Below are 19,334 nucleotides of genomic sequence, written 5' to 3'. Positions count from 1 at the left end.
CTAGATGCATGCTGGATAGCGGTCGATGTGTGGAGTAATAGTAGTAGATGCAGGAAGGAGTCGGTCTACTAATCTTGGATGTGATGCCTATATACATGATTGTTGCCTTGGATATCGGCATACTTATTTGCTTTTCTATCAATTGCCCAACAGTAATTTGTTTACCCATCGTATGCTATTTTCTCAAGAGAAGCCTCTAGTAAAATCTACGCCCCCCGGGTCTATTTTCTATCATATTGTTTTCAGATCTATTAATCCTAAAATCCAAAACCTTGCTGCACTTTTTCTTTACCTATTTTATTTTGTGTTTTTTTTAGATCGTCTATTTATCCAATCTCATACATTTTAATCTATCTTAATGCCGAGGAGGGATTGACAACCCCTCTTACACGTTGTGTTGCAAGTTTTTGTTATTTGTGTAAAGGTACTGCTTACATTGTTTGGTGGATCCTCCTACTGGATTGATACCTTGGTTTCATAACTGAGAGAAATACTTACCATTGTTGTGCTGCACCATCCTCCCCTCTTCGGGGAAAATACCAACACAGATACAAGCAATCACATGTTCATCAGTCTCTTTTTTGTCCCATGTTGTTCGCCGCTTTTCGTGTGTGTTTAGTTCCCCATACATTCCTGAGCCAGCTACACCTGCACCCCACACGTCACGTCTGCCTTTAAAATTTGTTCCTGTGCACGTCCAAGCCTTCTGCCGCTCGTGACCGAGCATCTCGATTCCATCAAGAGAACCATTTATTACTACCACCACTGGTTAGTACATGTACCATCAACTCTCATCTTTGGTAGTGCTAGATTGTTTGCTTGTTACAGGCTTGACAAGAGAGAGAGAGAGAGAGAGACAGAGAGAGAAGAGAAAAAGAGCAAAAAAGAAAAGCAAAAGGAAAGAGAGAAAAAATATTGCAAAGTTCAGACCGTGTACCAACTTTTGGGCATTCTTCCTGTCCATGACTTTTCCTTTATTATCCAAGTGGCACTTGTTGGAAATTTTGATTAACTGTATACTTGCTTGTTCCTCATATTTAGCTATTTTTAGCTGCTACATATTTTTCCTCCATCTGAGTTTTTATTCAGTATCTGGGCTTAGATTGTTTTGTCTGTTACTAGTCGACTGCCAGCACTAGTGAGGAGTTTGAGCGATTATTCAACTTGCACTACTTTTTGCTAAATTGTGCCATTGACATTGTGAGTTGAGAATTCTTTGCCAAGCTACAGTTTTTCCTACCAAGAAGAACCCATCCCGGCTCTACTGATTCCTGGTTATCGCTCCATACAATCTTCATCAGTAGTTTGAAGCCAACACCAACGCGTCGATCACCACCTGTTGGATTGGTAAGAACAAGTAAGAATTTGATACTAAGCTTGAGTGTGAGTGAATTTTATCCATCGCATCCTACTAGTTGCGGGGGGATTATACACTATATTTCTTTTTCTCTTCTACTAACAATGGTAGGGAATCAAGTCACACTTGAGGGCATCACCGAGGATGTGAAGGTCACCAGCGAGCGTCTTTCTCAACTTGAGGGTGCTCAGCTTGTGGCTGAAGAGAGACTCAAGGCCCTAGAGGACGCACAAGGTATTGCCAATACACATCTACAGGACATCATGTCATGTCTAGACGAGTTCCGGACTACACCCCCCGTCAACAACAACGTTGATCCTTGCCAACTCTACGGGTGCTGCCGCTATTTCGCGAGCTCGGCGCATTCCTTTGTGTCATCCACAACACCTAGCTACTGCCACTGATGCTGCCACCATAAACCAGCACCAACCAATTCCTCCCCGCGTCACCGAGCAACATGGGGACAACTACGAGGATTATTCCGGTGACACCGAGGACAACCAAATGGTCAACCACCACAATGACCATGCTCATCGACAACTGCGTTTCAACCGTCAAGGTATGGCATGAGGTCCACACAGATATGATGTTCGAGATTATGACCACTCTAGTGCTAAAATTAAATTCACTATGCCCGCTTTCAATGGTAAATATAATCGAGATGTTTATCTTGATTGGGAACTTTCCGTTGAACAAAAATTTGCATGTCATGATATTACTGAGAACCAATGAGTTAGGTTAGCCACTAGGGAATTTACAAACTTTGCTTCTATTTGGTGGAGTGATTATTGTGTCTTAATGCGAACAATATACCTACTACTTGGGATGCTTTAAAATGAGCTATGCGACAACATTATGTTCCTTCATAATATGCTTGTGATAAACTGAATGAATTGCAATGTTTAAAACAAGGTAATAATTATGTAGAGGACTATTATCAAGAATTGCAAACTGGGTTAATGCGATGTGGATTAACTGAAACTGAAGATGCCACGATGGCTAGATTTTTAGGTGTTTTGAATCATGATATTTAGGATATATTGGACTATAAATAGTACAATTATTTTACTCTTTTGTTTCATTTTGCTTGTAAAGCTAAAAGGGAAGTATAGGAACAACACAACAAGGGACGAGGTAAATTTTCTACAGGCCGCCGTTCATCATGGACACCCTCTCCTACTGTTCCTTTCACTACCGAGGCAACACCTCCTATCTTGAACAATGGTGCGCACCCATCAAGTTAAAAATCAGCTCCACAATCATCTGAGGCTTCAGAAGTAATTTCTCTAGCCACCCACCACTTCATCTGGATGCACAAGAGATATGAAGTGTCATATATGCAAAGGTGGGGGGCACTTGATGAAGGATGCCCTAATAAACATACTTTCATTGTGCGAGAAGATGGTGAGTACTCCTCCGCTAGTGATTTGGATGAAGAGACACAAGCCATGCTGGCTGGTAATCATGCAGGTGACACAGAGGAGCATGAGGAGGTCCACATTAATGATAATATGACACATAAATACCCAATCCTTGTAACCATGCGAGTACTTAGTGCCCAGGTGGGGCATGCCGAGTTGTATCAACACTGTAATCTTTTTAGACTAAGTTTGTTGTCAAAGAGCATTCAATTCGTGTGATCATTGATGGGGGAAGCTGCAATAATTTGGCAAGTATAGAGGTGGTCGAGAAACTTCGCCTCACCACTCCAAGACACCCCTATCCATATTACATCCAATGGTTCAACAGTTGTAGTAAGTTGAACGTAACACGTTGTGTGAGGGTCCATTTTACACTTGGTTCATATCATGATTATGTTGACTATGATGGTGTACCTATGGAAGGTTGTTCTTTATTGTTAGGTCGACCTTGGCAATATGATAATAGTGTTACCCATCATGGTAGAACAAATTCGTATACTCTTGTGTTTGAAGGGAAAACCATTACCTTGTTTCCTATGACCCCTGATGAAATAATAAATGATGACAAAGCTAAATCAACGGATCGTACTATGCATAGTATGCTTGCTATCAATTCAAGAATTTTTTCTGTTGAGTGTTTCAACTTCTGATCTCGAGATACCACGTGCCCAAATAGTTAGTTTGCATCCCTGTAATTCATATATATACTGCGTAAAAAATTTGCTTGACCTCGTGAGCGAACACCTTCGAAAGAGAATATACATGTTGCATCCATTTTTGGTTTGCTTGTGATGAGTTTCAGGTACACAAAAGTCGAGGACAACTTTGTTTTCTAGGAAGGGAGGATGATGTACACATAGCTACCTCGGATATCATCATGATCATTACATGTGGATATATTTTCCAGGTAATCTCAACTAATAACTACACCATATATTTTATTTTGTTGCCCAAGACAAAATTACGATACCTGGTTTTATTTTGTACAGAATTAATAGAGAATTTTACAAGCCATATGTCAAGATGAAGAAAGAGATCATCGGCTTCTTCAAACAACCAGAAACAACACTAGCTTTTTGCATCCAAGAAAACAAAGTATATTCTGATGGGCCATGCAAGAGGTGCAACGTGCTTGTAAGGAGTTTGGGCCCGGACCCATGTGATGCGACATGATGCATGCATGCAATTTAGTGCAAATGAGATGGGCTTAAAAAGCCCTCATGTCGTATGACCCTGGAGATCGATTCGCCGACGCCAAAATTAAGTGGCAGTTGCCCTCGGTCATCTTTAGTAAATAGCTAGTCTATGTTAGGGTTTACACACGGGTTTTGTTTAGAGCAGTTTAACTATTGCTACTTTTATTTGTCTTCGCTCATGGCGGCTAGTGCGACCATCAAGACATCCTATCGGAACCCCAATTATTTCGTCTTGTGAGATTTTATTCCAACTAGCATATACGCAATTTCAGATTGCTTGGCTACTATTTTCTTGCATGCTCTTGATACGTCTCCAACGTATCTACTTTTCCTAACGCTTTTCCTCTTGGTTTGGACTCTAATTTGCGTGATTTGGATGAAACTAACCCCGGACTGACGCTGTTTTCAGCAGAACTACCATGGTGTTGTATTTGTGCAGAAATATAAGTTCTCGGAATGGAACAAAACTTCGCAAGGAATTTTTATATAATAAATAAGAATTTCTGGAGCCAAGACCTGCTGGAGAGGGGCACCTGGGTAGGCATTATTTTTCCAGAAAAAAATCAGGGAGAAAGAATTATCTCGATCCACGAGACGGAGCCGCCGTCACCTCCTGGTCTTCATCGGGAGGCCAAATCTGGAGTCCGTTTGGGGCCCCGGAGAGGGGGATCTTCGTTCATCATCATCACCAACCCTTCTCCATCGCCAATTCCATGATGCTCCCCACCGGGAGTGAGTAATTCCTTCGCAGGCTCGCTGGTCGGTGAGGAGTTGGATGAGATTCATCATGTAATCGAGTTAGTTTTGTTAGGGCTTGATCCCTAGTATCCACTATGTTCTTAGATTGATGTTGCTATGACTTTGCTATGCTTAATGCTTGCCACTTTGGGCCCGGGTGCCATGAACTCAGATCTAAACTGTTTATATTATCATAATTATATCCATGTTTTAGATCCGATCTTGCAAGTCATAGTCACATACTACGTGTTATGATCCAGCAACCCCGGAGTGACAATAGTCGGGACCACTCCCGGTGATGACCCTAGTTTGAGGAGTTCATGTATTCACTATGTGTTAATGCTTTGTTCTGGTTCTCTATTAAAAGGAGGCCTTAATATCCCTTAGTTTCCATTATGGACCCCGCTGTCACGGGAGGGTAGGACAAAAGATGTCATGCAAGTTCTTTCCATAAGCACGTATGACTATTTACGGAATACATGCCTACATTATATTTATGAACTGGATCTAGTGCCGTATCGCCCTAGGTTATAACTGTCTCATGATGAATATCATCCAACAAGTCACCGATCCAATGCCTACGAATTTATCTTATATTGTTTCTGAAAGGGCATGTAGCCCCTAAGTGTGGTTTTGGTAATTGAATGACAATCTCTATGGACTAATGTTTTCAGTGAGATATATTTGAAGGTTTTGTCCATAGATGGTGCCTCAAGGATATTGGATGGAATCAAGGATGAAGTCCATATAGATGAAGTTATACTTGCTCTAAGCTTTGGTATTAAATGACAATTCCTAGGGAGCATCAAGTGCATTGGATCTTATATGAAGATATGTTCCATAGTGATGCTTGAAGGTCTTTGGGTTGTTATGTGAAGATTGCCATCAAAGCATCCGAAGAAGTCCTCATGGTATCCCTCTCTGGATACCCCATGCACACGGGCTTATACCGTGCGCACGGGGTCGAGTGTCAACTCTCTGGATACCCCGTGCTCATGGGGCCTAGGTGTTGGCTCTCGAGATCCCATATCCAGTGAGGTTTCAAGTTGGTCTTCGGGTACTTCTATTGAAGCCATCAAGATTGGTTTCAATGCCTAATCTAATTATGTTCATGATGGAGTTCATTGGAGGATCTCAAAGATTGATATATTTGGGCTTTTGAGGATCAAGGCTTGAGAGAGTAATCAAAGAGAAGAATTCAAGTTATGGTTTCAAGACAAGATCATGGTGTGCTCGTGTGTTGGTTTCGGTTGATCAAGTCTTGAAGCAAGCAACTAGAGTGACGAATTCATTATGCCTCTCAAGAGATTGTGATGGAGTTTTTAGAAGGGCAAGTGGTGACCAAGATGATATTCATAGTGGAACTTGATATGGTCATGGAAGAGTCTTTGGTGATATAGTCTTGAAGCAATGAAGGGAAATGAAGAGTTCATTGTGGCTTTCAAGAAACCAAGATGGAGCTTGAAGTAAAGATGTTGGTTGACCAAGATGAAGCTCGAAGAGTATATCTAAGTGGTCAACTCACAAAGCACAAACAATGTACCACGTGAGATCAAGTGATCTAGTGGTATGGTAAGTAATTGTGAATTGTGCTTTGTTACCTAACCCATGCTATATGTTTGTTATGTCTATGTGGGTTAGGTGTTTCTCATAGGCTTGCATCAAAAGGAAAGATCTCGTGTAGCCTATGTGTGGATGACATCAAGTGGTGATGGTCATCGGATTCGAGGAGTCCAAGTGCAAGATGAGATGACATCAAGTGGTGATGGTCATCGAGTTCGGGGAGTCCAGGTGCAAGATGAGAAGCCGGAGGTTATATGCTTTGAAGCTTGCGGTCCACATCATGATAATGTGCATGTGAAGATGGGCTTGAGATAAGGCTTCCCTCATTGCATCATGAGGAAGCAATTCGAGTATCTTCACCAAGTGGTCGTGGACAAGAAAGGGATTCCAACTTGAGGCAAGCATTAAAGTCATCATCAAGCTCAAGTTGAATGTGCAAGGCAAAGGTATACCTTAGCTAGGTTTTCCTAGTTTTGCCGGTCTCATAGTGCTTGGTGGGAGACCGGATTATAGGTTTGATAGCCGTACTATCAAGAGGGACTCTCGGGCAAGTAGCTTGATCACGTCGCATGTAGAGAGCTCAAACCTTTGCATTACTTGCATCATTCTTTCTTGTTGATCTTGGGTGGTTCTCTATGTGAGGACCTTGGGCTTTTCCATAGCTTCAAAATGAGCCCAAGATCATCGAATTCGGAGTCCGTATGCCCAAGTTATCAACGTTTTAGTGGGCTGCTGCTGGCTGTCCTGGGGACTCCGTGTGCACGGGGTATTTGACCCCCGTGGGCACGGGGCCCCATGTGCACGGAGCTTGTACCGTGCGCACGGGACCCTGTGGGCACGGGGTCTAAACCCCCGTGCACACGGGGTGCCCAGGAAATGCCCGTTGGAGCCCCAACGGCTAGTTTCTGAGTTTGGCTATTTAAGGGCCCTTTCCTCCCACCGGTTGGGGGTTGGTTCTTACACTTTCAAAACACCATTTTGAGCCTCTCTACACCTCTCCCAAAGCCCTTTCTCCCCTCTATGTGAAGGGGGATTTGTGGATGGATTTGTGAGCCATTTGTTGATCATATCCATTGCATCCCCTCTCCTCAATCTCCTACTTTCAAAAGTGCATCTTGTGAGATTGAGAGAGTGTGTTGAGCATTTGTTGCTTGGCATTGCATTGCACTTGTTGCATTGGTTTGAGCTCCCCACATCGATTAGTTTGAGTGAGAGTCCGTGAGTTTATTACTCTTGGAGGTTTCGGCCTCCTAGACGGTTTGGTGATATTCATTGTGAAGATTGTGAAGAGGCCTATGTGGCCAAGGTTCCCCCGGAAGCTTCCTCTTGTGGTGTGCTCCGGAGAAGGGTGTTGAAGTGGCCTAGGTGGTCAAGTTCCTCCGGAAGCTTCCTTGCTTGTGGTGTGCTCCGGAGAAGTTTGTAAAGGTGTGGTGGTCGCCTTCAAGACCAACCCCGAGTGAATCGAGGCTCATCCGTTGGGGGTGACTCGAAAAGGAGAATACGGTGAGTCACTTGGTGACGCCCCGGAGCTTTGGCTTCGGCACCGCTCTAACGGAGATTAGCACTCTCACGAGTGTGAACTTCGGGATAAATCCGCGTCTCCGACTCACTTGTGGTTATCTCTTACCCACACCCTTTACTTACCGCAATTCATACTTGCTCATATTGATATATCTTGTGCTAGTTGAATTGTTTAGTTGTTCCTACATTTCCATGTCTTGTGATATAGTTTGTGCTTGCTAGTTTCCTTCAGTGCCTATCTTGTTTAGCATAGGTTGTTGGTGCACTTAGTTGAGCCTAGCATATTTAGGATTTGTGCTTGAAAGGTATTCGTTTAGTTTAATTCCGCATTAGGATAAAGCCAAATCCGTAACAGTTTTAAAACGCCTATTCACCCCCCCTCTAGTCGTCATCTAGATCCTTTCAATTGGTATCAGAGCTTTGGTCTCTCCTTGCTAGGCTTCACCACCTAGAGAGTAAAGATGTCGACTAGTGGTATAGTGCATGATGACACTTTCTGTTTTAGTGGCACAAACTATCACTTGTGGAAAATTCGCATGCTTTGTCATTTCTGGGCCATGGGTCCAAATTTTGTGCGAATTGTTCTTGTAGGGGCTTCTCCATGGAAGGATGAACTTTTTCCATCTATTAAGGAAAATGATGATATGCTTTGTGGGTATGGTGCAAAGAATGCCTTAATCCGGTCTATATCCCTCGAAGTGTTTGAGTCAATTATGACGTGTGCGTCGGCTCATGAGATGTGGACAAAACTTGAAGAAATATATGGTGGGTCCAATCTTGATGGGGTCAATCGTATTTCGGAGGTGTCTCTTGAGGAGTTCTCCACATCTTCATATCATGAAGAACTCCATATTGCTTCTTCCTCCGTGTGCTTGGACATTTCAACTTCTTCCACCTCACCATCATATGACATGTCCCAAGGTAATGACATGGTGAGTGGAAATATAATTTGTGATGATGATGTTGTGCTCAACATTGATGATCTTTCATGCATAAATGCTAATTTTGTAGCTTCTTTGGACTTGAACACATCTAGCAAAAATGACATACATTCTTGTGTTGATAGTCCTTACATATCATATAGAGATTCCTTGAATACTTGTTGTGATGATATGCTTGATTCTCCTTGTTGCCATGATATCTATGCTTCTATTTCCTCTAGTTGTTGTTTGACTAACCATGTAGAGAAAATAAGAGAAAATGGTGCACACATCACTAATGGAGAATTTGCTAGAAGAGCAAAGAAGGAAATCACTATGTTGGAGAGGAAATGCTATGAGTGTCAAGAGGATGGACATGGATATCCTACTCTTGATGATGAAGAATCTCCCTCTCCAAAAGAATCATCATCAACCTCCGATGTTCACATGTGCCTCATGGCAAGAGGTACTACCGAGGTATCATTTACTCTTAGTAATGATAATGATGAGAGTGATGATGAATGTGATAGGGATATGAGTCAAGAAATATATGAAATTGGTAATTCTCTTCGTGGATTAAATAAGAACACTTATGAGATATTTAAAGATCTTATTACTCATTTTGGAAAGTGTAATGATTTACTTCACGAAGAGCAAGAACAAAATGATAAACTTGATTGTAACCTTCTTGATGCTCTAGAAACTCTTAGAGACTTAGAATCTTCCAAAGAAGAGATTGAAGTTGCTCATGATAAACTTAAAGAGGATTTTGAGCACCTTGACCTTGGCTACAAGAATGTCAAAGGAGAGCTCACCAAACTCTCTAAGTCTTATGAGGAACTTCAAGCTACTCATGTGAAGTCTCTAGTTTCTTCTAGCTCCTCTCATATTGTCAATGATGCTTGTGCTACTAACTCTACTTCTTGTGAAGCATCTATCTTGAAGGAGAATGTTGAGCTACGGGCTCAACTTGTTTTGCTAACTAGCAATTATGGGAAATTAGAAGAAAGTCATGAAAAGCTCTCGGGCTCTCATGATGACCTTCTAATCTCCCATGAAAGGCTAAAGTTAGCTCATGAGGCTATTGTGACTAAGGTAACATCTTGTGAGCCTCATGTGGACATTAGCACTATTTCTACTCAAAATGCTTTATTGACATGTGCTAGTCCTAGTGATTCATCTAGACATATTATTCCCAATTCTTGTGATGAATTGCTCTCCTTGCCTTGTTGCTCTAACAATGAAGTTTCTACTTCCTCTAGTACTTTTGTTGATACTAACCTTGTAGAGGAAAACAAAGAGCTCAAGGCCCAAGTCACTAATTTGAAGAAAGACTTGGAAATGTGTCATGAAGGAAATTCCACTCTCAACACTATCTTGAGTGTTCAAAAATCCCCTCATGATAAGGGTGGACTTGGTTTCATCTCCAACAACAAGAAGTCCAAGAAAAAGAAGAAGGGACAAGACCAAGTCAAGAATGATGCCAACATTACATGCTTCAAGTGCAAGAATGTTGGACACCATGTGAGAGATTGTCCATTGAAGAAGAAGGCTTCAAATGTGAAGCAACAAGGGAAGCGGCCTCAAGTTCAATCTCAAGGTCAACCTCAACTTGAAGAAAGGCCACTACCAATGATGAACCAAGATAATGCTCCCCAAGTTGAGAAAATAAAGAAGAAGAGAAGGGGGAGCACATGTTGCTATAATTGTCGTGAGAAGGGACACATATCCTCATCTTATCCCAACGGTAACATCCCTAAGCCTCCTCTAGTCAATGATCATTATTCGCTTAGGAAGGATGTTGTTGGCAATTTGTTTGCCAAGTTTGTTGGCGCCCAAAGTGGCTTGGAAATGGAAAAGGCCATTTGGGTTGCCAAGCCTATTGTGACTAACTTCTTAGGACCCAACTTGGTTGGGTACCATCAAGCTCAAACTTGATCAATAGGTGTGTGGAGGACATTGGAGATTTGGCTAGTTCATAAAGAAAAGGATATCCACCATTTATTTGTTCGAGCCAAGTCATGTGGATTATCTTCATATTATCTATCCAATGTTCCTCTTTGCGGTAACTTGTATTTATATTGCTTACATTGAAAGTTGCTCGCCCCTTGCATGCTTAGGTTTTGTATCTAGCATGTGCATCTATATGTTGTGTTTCTTAGTATGCTTGATTTGTGTTATCTAGCATGTGTAGGTTGCATTGCACATTATATAGTGGTGTTTGCTGTTTTGAGCCTGTATTGTATCATGATTGGCTCTTGCAAGATATTAGTGGATCATCACATTATGGGGGAGTGTTTTGTTGTGTGCACATCACAAACCCAAAATGTGAATATGAGAAATGCCACATAGTATTGATATTCAATCTTATCTAGTCACTATGTGGTATGTCAAGCTCATTTGAAATTCAAATTCTCAGAGTATCCACTAATTATCTCTTGTTGGTTGTTATTTACCTTTGTTGCGTGCTTCGTCGCGGTGTCCTGTGAGGTTCTTCAGTAAGTTTCTGGACACCCCGTGTGCACGGGGTCTCTGACCCCCGTGCGCATGGGGTACCACGAAACTTACTGGACACCCCGTGCGCACGGGGTCCTGGACCCCCGTGCGCACGGGGTGGGTGAAAATCACTAGACACCCCGTGCACAGGGGGTCCTGGACCCCCGTGCGCACGGGGTGGTGTTTTTTCTCTGGACACACCGTGCGCACGGGGCTGACCTAGCCCGTGCGCACGGGGTCCTATGGGCAGAAATGTCCACCCGGCAAAGTACGCTTTATTTATCTTTCTTTGCTTTGGAGTTGTTGATGATCCTGTGCATCTTCGTAATCTACCCCCGAGTGTTAATTCCAAATACCATTTGTATTCTCTTACAATTGGTATTCCCTCATGTGGTAGAACCTTATGATCATCTTCTTCTCGGCTTGTGCTTCAACTTGCCTTATCTCACTGCTTGTGCTATCTATTATCTACTTGAGTAAGATAAGCCTTTGAGCATGTGTGTATTGTATATCCTATGTGCTCTTTGGTTTTTGCTTAGTTCATATGTTGTACTTTGTGTGCGGTCCTGTGTGGATTCGTCACTTTGATATAATTTGGACAACTTGAATACTTTGTGATATTATCGGAGTATTCTTCGGTTAAGTGTTCTTTTGTCCAAATTGTATCTCTCTGGATCTTGGTAGGCATGAGCATGCATATTTATTATATTCTTCTTCATGCCTTGCTTGCTACTTGATCCTCTATGTAGGGTAAACTCCATAAAATCATTAATGGTTAAAAGTGTGCATGAACTTCAAGTTCATATCCTTTTGCACATATTTAATGTGGAGTTTGCCCTATATATTGTGGTTGTCCTAACTACTTCGGACCCAATATGTTTGGGGACCAAATTGTACCTTAATGTGTTTTAGATACTGTGGAGAAGCATTGGATGCTTGGCTTATTCACAAGGAAGGTGGAGACACCATGGAAAATTATTAGAGCCAAGCTTGGTTGATTCTTTGATTTGAGGGAGAAGATAAATGAAAACCCGATTCCGTTGTAAGTGTTTCATTCTCATCAATTCAACCCGGTTAACATAATTTGGGTCTTTTTGTTGGATATGCATCAAACTCCCACACTTACTGTATTCTCAATAAATCCACGGGATGTATTGAGGAAATGGTGAATGTGGAGTGTGATGAGAATAACAGCTTCCATGCGGAGCAATTTGTTTCAAGTGTTGTAGGTGACGAGGCTCCTTCCCAAGCTACAAGTACAATGGGGATTGGTCATATTCTTCCATAAGAAACACCCCTTGTCCATGTAGAAGAAGGAGTAAGAGCCCCTCTTGTGGATCCACCACAAGGGAAGTCATCACCCCCAACACAAGAGCAAGATGCTATGGGAGATCATTTACTATCCAAGAACAAGATCAAGTCCCTCATGTTCATGGGCTAGATCAAGGGCCCCTTGAACCAATGCTCTCTCGGTAACAAGTACTTACTTCATGCGTTTGTTTAAATTAGAGTCAACATTGTGTATGTTGCATCATGGCATGTTTAGTACTTGTTGAGTTTGTGTTTCTTGCAACAGCTTAAACCTCCTTATTGCATCTATGAGACTTTTGAGAAGAAGCATATCATGGGGATCTATAAAACCATGCTCATGGTTCACTTATCCCAAATATGCCAATTAAGCAATTTATTGCATACCAATTCCTCAAAGTGCTCTTATGTGCAATATTGATAAAATTGCAAGAAACAATCTTTTTGGTTGTGGTATTTGCTCTCATGCTTAGTAATTCATTTTTATGCAAATGGGATCAGTTTGCGCCATGTGCCTTGTGCCATGTGCCATGTGACAAAGCCCTACGCTAAGATCAAGTTTGTATAAATAATGGATTCATTCTTGGATATCATGTTCTTATCTTTTGTATCTTTTTGTGTGTGCAAGTTTCTTTGTGGATGCTCATCTTGATGATTATTGGCCACGTAAGAAACTTATACACATGAGAAAGTGCATATCCCTCTTTGATATCCTTTCGTTTCCTTGCCGGTCCTTGGAATTGTCTCTTTTTATTCTTTGGTGGATCCGGTAAGAGGTTGAGTAGTGAGTGCTTGTATGTATTGCATATATCATTGCACTCATGAGTTGTTGGATATATTTTGGACCCTTGCTTAGTCAAGTGATGATCCTATTTTGTGCACGTTGTATCCAAGTACAAAACTAAATAATGCACAAATCATGGGGAGCTTCTCTATGTTCTTTAGAACACTCCTATGCTCATATCATAATATCTTTTTGGTGCATTTTATGGATCCTCAATATAGTGTGAATTTCTTCATTTGTTCGTAACTGGATATGTGCATTTGATTCCACTCACAATATGAGAAATGCACAAATTAAGGAGGAACTCATACTATATTGGTCTTCTAGATTTTTTCTCCATTTTGGCACTTGTTGCCAATGGGGGAGAAGTTTAGAGGGTTTAGGTGAAGTAGGTTGGTTCATGCATATCTACATTTGTTGTGGTTTTTGCATGGATGTGTATATAGAGGAAACTCCACCAAGTTCTTCCATGCATATATTGTGGGGGAGTTTGCTCTATATAGTGTGGTTCTACCAGCATCAAATTCTTGTGTAGTATTTCGATGCTAGTACAACCGGTTTTGATAACATCAACTATCTTTGTGATATTTGAGGCTATCAAAACCACCTCAAGTATTCAATTTATTCTCGGATAGATTGCATACTTGTTTTAAATTCATTATATAAACCCTCTTATTGAGATTGTCATCAATTACCAAAATGGGGGAGATTGAAAGGGCATGTAGCCCCTAAGTGTGGTTTTGGTAATTGAATGACAATCTCTATGGACTAATGTTTTCAGTGAGATATATTTGAAGGTTTTGTCCATAGATGGTGCCTCAAGGATATTGGATGGAATCAAGGATGAAGTCCATATAGATGAAGTTATACTTGCTCTAAGCTTTGGTATTAAATGACAATTCCTAGGGAGCATCAAGTGCATTGGATCTTATATGAAGATATGTTCCATAGTGATGCTTGAAGGTCTTTGGGTTGTTATGTGAAGATTGCCATCAAAGCATCCGAAGAAGTCCTCATGGTATCCCTCTCTGGATACCCCATGCACACGGGCTTATACCGTGCGCACGGGGTCGAGTGTCAACTCTCTGGATACCCCGTGCTCATGGGGCCTAGGTGTTGGCTCTCGAGATCCCATATCCAGTGAGGTTTCAAGTTGGTCTTCGGGTACTTCTATTGAAGCCATCAAGATTGGTTTCAATGCCTAATCTAATTATGTTCATGATGGAGTTCATTGGAGGATCTCAAAGATTGATATATTTGGGCTTTTGAGGATCAAGGCTTGAGAGAGTAATCAAAGAGAATAATTCAAGTTATGGTTTCAAGACAAGATCATGGTGTGCTCGTGTGTTGGTTTCGGTTGATCAAGTCTTGAAGCAAGCAACTAGAGTGACGAATTCATTATGCATCTCAAGAGATTGTGATGGAGTTTTTAGAAGGGCAAGTGGTGACCAAGATGATATTCATAGTGGAACTTGATATGGTCATGGAAGAGTCTTTGGTGATATAGTCTTGAAGCAATGAAGGGAAATGAAGAGTTCATTGTGGCTTTCAAGAAACCAAGATGGAGCTTGAAGTAAAGATGTTGGTTGACCAAGATGAAGCTCGAAGAGTATATCTAAGTGGTCAACTCACAAAGCACAAACAATGTACCACGTGAGATCAAGTGATCTAGTGGTATGGTAAGTAATTGTGAATTGTGCTTTGTTACCTAACCCATGCTATATGTTTGTTATGTCTATGTGGGTTAGGTGTTTCTCATAGGCTTGCATCAAAAGGAAAGATCTCGTGTAGCCTATGTGTGGATGACATCAAGTGGTGATGGTCATCGGATTCGAGGAGTCCAAGTGCAAGATGAGATGACATCAAGTGGTGATGGTCATCGAGTTCGGGGAGTCCAGGTGCAAGATGAGAAGCCGGAGGTTATATGCTTTGAAGCTTGCGGTCCACATCATGATAATGTGCATGTGAAGATGGGCTTGAGATAAGGCTTCCCTCATTGCATCATGAGGAAGCAATTCGAGTATCTTCACCAAGTGGTCGTGGACAAGAAAGGGATTCCAACTTGAGGCAAGCATTAAAGTCATCATCAAGCTCAAGTTGAATGTGCAAGGCAAAGGTATACCTTAGCTAGGTTTTCCTAGTTTTGCCGGTCTCATAGTGCTTGGTGGGAGACCGGATTATAGGTTTGATAGCCGTACTATCAAGAGGGACTCTCGGGCAAGTAGCTTGATCACGTCGCATGTAGAGAGCTCAAACCTTTGCATTACTTGCATCATTCTTTCTTGTTGATCTTGGGTGGTTCTCTATGTGAGGACCTTGGGCTTTTCCATAGCTTCAAAATGAGCCCAAGATCATCGAATTCGGAGTCCGTATGCCCAAGTTATCAACGTTTTAGTGGGCTGCTGTTGGCTGTCCTGGGGACTCCGTGTGCACGGGGTATTTGACCCCCGTGGGCACGGGGCCCCATGTGCACGGAGCTTGTACCGTGCGCACGGGACCCTGTGGGCACGGGGTCTAAACCCCCGTGCACACGGGGTTGCCCAGGAAATGCCCGTTGGAGCCCCAACGGCTAGTTTCTGAGTTTGGCTATTTAAGGGCCCTTTCCTCCCACCGGTTGGGGGTTGGTTCTTACACTTTCAAAACACCATTTTGAGCCTCTCTACACCTCTCCCAAAGCCCTTTCTCCCCTCTATGTGAAGGGGGATTTGTGGATGGATTTGTGAGCCATTTGTTGATCATATCCATTGCATCCCCTCTCCTCAATCTCCTACTTTCAAAAGTGCATCTTGTGAGATTGAGAGAGTGTGTTGACCATTTGTTGCTTGGCATTGCATTGCATTTGTTGCATTGGTTTGAGCTCCCCACATCGATTAGTTCGAGTGAGAGTCCGTGAGTTTATTACTCTTGGAGGTTTCGGCCTCCTAGACGGTTTGGTGATATTCATTGTGAAGATTGTGAAGAGGCCTATGTGGCCAAGGTTCCCCCGGAAGCTTCCTCTTGTGGTGTGCTCCGGAGAAGGGTGTTTAAGTGGCCTAGGTGGTCAAGTTCCTCCGGAAGCTTCCTTGCTTGTGGTGTGCTTCGGAGAAGTTTGTAAAGGTGTGGTGGTCGCCTTCAAGACCAACCCCGAGTGAATCGAGGCTCATCCCTTGGGGGTGACTCGAAAAGGAGAATACGGTGAGTCACTTGGTGATGCCCCGGAGCTTTGGCTTCGGCACCACTCTAACGGAGATTAGCACTCTCACGAGTGTGAACTTGGGATAAATCCGCGTCTCGGACTCACTTGTGGTTAACTCTTACCCACACCCTTTACTTACCGCAATTCATACTTGCTCATATTGATATATCTTGTGCTAGTTGAATTGTTTAGTTGTTCCTACATTTCCATGTCTTGTGATATAGTTTGTGCTTGCTAGTTTCCTTAAGTGCCTATCTTGTTTAGCATAGGTTGTTGGTGCACTTAGTTGAGCCTAGCATATTTAGGATTTGTGCTTGAAAGGTATCCGTTTAGTTTAATTCCGCATTAGGATAAAGCCAAATCCGTAACAGTTTTAAAACGCCTATTCACCCCCCCTCTAGTCGTCATCTAGATCCTTTCAGTTTATGCTAAGTTACTACTGCTATCATCACTGTTACACTTGCTACAAAAATACTAATATCACTGTTACTGTTACCGTTGCTACTGCTACTATTACCAAAACTATCATACTACTTTGCTACTGATCACCTTGCTACAGATAATTAATCTCCAGGTGTGGTTGAATTGACAACTCAGGTGCTAATACCTTCAAATATTCTTTGGCTCCCCTTATGTCAAATCTATAAATTTGGGTTGAATACTCTACCCTCGAAAACTGTTGCGATCCCCTATACTTGTGGGTTATCAATACCTTTTTCTGGCCCCGTTGCCGAGGAGCATAGCTATATTTGTTGAGTCACTTGGGATTATTATCATATTATCACTATGAAGAATCTGAAGGATCCTAAGACTAAGACGAGGGGAGGTAAGGAACTGCCATCTAGTTCTGCTTTAGATTCACCTTCTGTTATCAGTAAACTTGCAACACCACCACATGCTATCAATTCTAATATGTCGCAAGTTATTGATGATGCTACTTCTGCTATGGATAATGCTTATGATGATGCTAGTACCTTGCTTGATAATGATGATGTGCCACTTGGTGAATTTCTTGATGAACAAATTGCTAGAGTAATACAACATGATGTTGTTGAATCTGATGATGATCTTGAAACTGAAACTCCTGAACCTCCTGCTAGAACTAGCCTTCCTAGATATGAATTGCCTAAGGTACTGGAAGGTTATGTTATGAATGAGGAGACAACTAGAGATATTCTTGCTTGTAGGGATAGAGATGATCTAGAGAAATTACTATGCAAGTATAAAGAAAAAATCTCTGAATGCTAGAATGAAATGTGATCCTATGTTTGCTACTTCACCTATCTTTATTGATGATAAGGATTATAAATTCTCTGCCGACCCAGAGTTATTTGGTTGAATCTGATCCTTTCCATGGTTATGAGACTGAAACTGTTGTTGCACATCTTACTAAGTTGAATGATATAGCCACCCTTTTTACTCATGATGAGAAAACTCGCTATTACTTTATTCTCAAATTATTTCCTTTCTCATTAAAGGGTGATGCTAAAGCTTGGTACAATACTCTTACTCCTAGTTGTGTGCGTAATCCCCAGGATATGATTTATTACTTCTCTGAAAAATATTTTCCTGCTCATAAGAAACAAGCTGCCTTACATGAAATATTTAACTTTGTGCAAACTAAAGAAGAGAGTCTCCCACAAGCTTGGGGGAGTCTTTGCCAGTTACTTAATGCTTTGCCTGATAATCCTCTTAAGAAAAATGAAATACTTGATATCTTCTATAATGGACTAACCGATGCTTCTAGGGACTTCCTAGATAGTTGTTCTGGTTGTGTTTTTAGGGAACGAACTGTTGGGCAAGCGGAAGAATTATTGAATAACATATTGAAAAATTATGATGATTGGACTCTTCCTGAACCACCGGCTAAACCCACTCCGAAGAAGAGGGGTATATTATATCTTAGTCCTGAGGATATACAAGAGGCAAAGAAATCTATGAAGGGAAAAGGTATTAAAGCGGAGGATGTTAAAAATTTACCTCCTATTGAAGAAATACATGGGCTTAATACACCACCACTGCCTAAGGTGTTAGAGGTAAATTCTCTAATGAAATTTAATGATAATGACAATAATCACAATATGCATCCTAGTCAATGCCTTTATGAGTTTGAAAACTTCATTAGAAAACAAGATCACTTCAATGCAAATGTTATGAAACAATTGAAATATAATTCTGATATGATTGCTCGCTTAAGTGACTTGTTATTTAGAATATCAAATGATGTTAGAGGTGTTGTAAAACATGCTTCTATGGTTCAAACCTAGTTAGAACAAGTTGCTAAATCTCAAAGAGAATTACTTGATGAAATGAATAATAATATACATAACTTTGTTGTTAGAGTTGCAACTGGAGAAGGTAAGATGACTCAGGAACCACTTTATCCCGAGGGACATCCAAAAAGAATTGAACAAGACTCACAAAGAAATAACACTAGTGCACCTAGTCCTTCTAAAAAGAAAATTAAGAAGAAAAATGATAGGACTTTGTATGCTTCTAGTGAACCTGAAATAGAAAAACCTCCTGATAATGAAAATGAAACTTCTATCTCTGATGTTGAAACTCAATCTGGTAATGAACATCCACCTGGTGATAATGAAAAAGATAATGCTGATGTTCATGAAGACACTCAACCAAATAATGAAAAATGTAGCGACCAGACCTCAAACAGTCTAGTCTCTGTGCATTAGTGTCATCCCTGGATCGGTAATGCTGACACACACAGTACTTGAAGGATTTATAACAGAGTAGCAATCACACACTTATTACATCGAATGTCTCAAAAGAGAACTTATTACAATAAATATGGCTTAAGGCCATCTAAAACGATAACAGCGGAAGCCTTGGAAGATAAA

This window comes from Aegilops tauschii, chromosome 5 (genome assembly GCF_002575655.3).
Source record: "Aegilops tauschii subsp. strangulata cultivar AL8/78 chromosome 5, Aet v6.0, whole genome shotgun sequence".
Taxonomy (NCBI): domain Eukaryota; kingdom Viridiplantae; phylum Streptophyta; class Magnoliopsida; order Poales; family Poaceae; genus Aegilops; species Aegilops tauschii.
This window is presented reverse-complemented; position numbering follows the sequence as displayed.